This window comes from Piliocolobus tephrosceles, chromosome 13, assembly GCF_002776525.5.
Source record: "Piliocolobus tephrosceles isolate RC106 chromosome 13, ASM277652v3, whole genome shotgun sequence".
Taxonomy (NCBI): domain Eukaryota; kingdom Metazoa; phylum Chordata; class Mammalia; order Primates; family Cercopithecidae; genus Piliocolobus; species Piliocolobus tephrosceles.
The window spans coordinates 54,354,993-54,356,854 of record NC_045446.1 but is presented as its reverse complement, the minus strand read 5'-3'; positions in this window follow the sequence as shown (position 1 = coordinate 54,356,854).

Below are 1,862 nucleotides of genomic sequence, written 5' to 3'. Positions count from 1 at the left end.
GGCAGATGAAGGAAAGAGGAATGAAGGAAGATTCCTGGGTTTTTGTCTAAAAAATTTGTTGAATGGTGCTTTCGTTAACTGAGATGGGAGAAGCAACGGCTGGTGGAGGGTGAAGGTGGGCAATCAGGTTTGTAATGCCTCTTAGGTATGCAGGGATGTGGTCATGCCTGGTCACCTATCTGGTGCCAGCTTCAAAGAGGCAGACCTGAGCTGAAACCTGGATGGGGCAACTTTTTCCCAGTGGCTGCCTGGAATTCACCTGCTTTCCTTTATCAGCAAGCCCACCGATGGGATGGTAACCCCATGAGCTATACCTGTGGGAAGTTCTACCCGAGCCTCTCAGCTCTCCTTGTATCTTGAGCCCCAGCTTTCTCTCTCTCTGAGGCATTTCCTGCCTTCTGTTGAATTCAACACAGTTCCACAAGTTCTTATGGACACCAACTCAGTTTCAGATCCTTGCTGGAAGTTGGTGGCACAAGGACCTGCAAGGCATGGCTAGGCAAGCTTTCACAGTTCCTGCCTGCTCTCTGGAGCAGGACTTTTAAAACCTGGGTTCGTGGATGGACTGCATATTAGTCCGTTCTCACGCCACTATAAGGGCATACCCGAGACTGGGTAATTTAAAAGGAAAGACGTTTAATTGACTCATAGTTCTGCAGGGCTGGGGAGGCCTCAGGAAACTTACAGTTATGGCAGAAAGGGAAGCAAACACATCCTTCTTCACATGGCAGTAACAAGGAGAAGTGCTGAGCAAAAGGGGTAAAAGCTCTCTATAAAACCATCAGATCTCATGAGAACTCACTCATTATCACAAGAACAGTATGGGGGAACTGCCCCTATGATTCAATTATCTTCACCTGGTCCCTCTCATGACACGTGGGGATTATGGGAACTATAATTCAAGATGAGATTTGATGGGGAGGACACAGCCAAACCATATCAGACTGCAAGGGAAAGGTCTGTAGCTTCTAGACATGTGGTATAAAGTTTGTGTTTAGGTACATTATATATTAATTTTTGTAGGAAGGGGACCTATGGCTTCTAACAGACACTAAAAAAAGGTAGGTGACCCCCAAAATGCCAAGACCACTATTCTGTGGGTGAGGTGCCCAATGCTTAATCCCCCTCCCTCCAGTCTCGAGTTACCACCAGCACCCAGCCTTTCCCAACCTTGCAGCTGCTTCAAGATGTGACAGGTATGATAAAATGCAGGGCAGGTTGGGATAGGCCAAGAAGCAGGAAGGGGCTGGATCTTAGGGTGTGTGAGGGACAGGTACAGAATTCACCTGGAGAGAGTGTGGGGGGCTTCAAATGCCAACTGAGGAGTCTGGATTTATCCCTGCGAATGATAGGGAGTTAGAAAACATTTTAAGCATGGATGACATGGACAACTTTGTATATCAGATAGTCGTCTTTCATAGTTAGGTGGAGCATGGACAGGAGATGGGTAAGGCTGGAGAGGGGGAGTCAGGAGGAAAGAATAGGAGATGAGAGAGTGTGGATTTGGAGTGGAAGGAAGAGAAATGGAGGGAGTGGCTGCTAAATGACCACTGCCTGTTGCTACAGGGGGAGGCTATTCGGCAAATGCTGAGCTTGGCAAAAGAGGCTTTGGGGTCTGAGGGGAGAAAAGAAGGGTAGCTTGCTGGCCAGAGAATTGGGGAGACACCTATGTTGAATGAGGGTCTGCAGGAAGACTCCCTGGAAGATGGACAGCCTGACTCTGCAGTGGGGCCAGGCTTCTCTTGGAAGATACTCTCCTGAAGTCCTCATGGGCAAATGGTTTGGGATCAGGGAAGAGGGGACTGAAAGTCCCCCCTGCAGGAGGGGAACTGGGAGAGGTCAGAGGTTGAGGGCATGCAGAG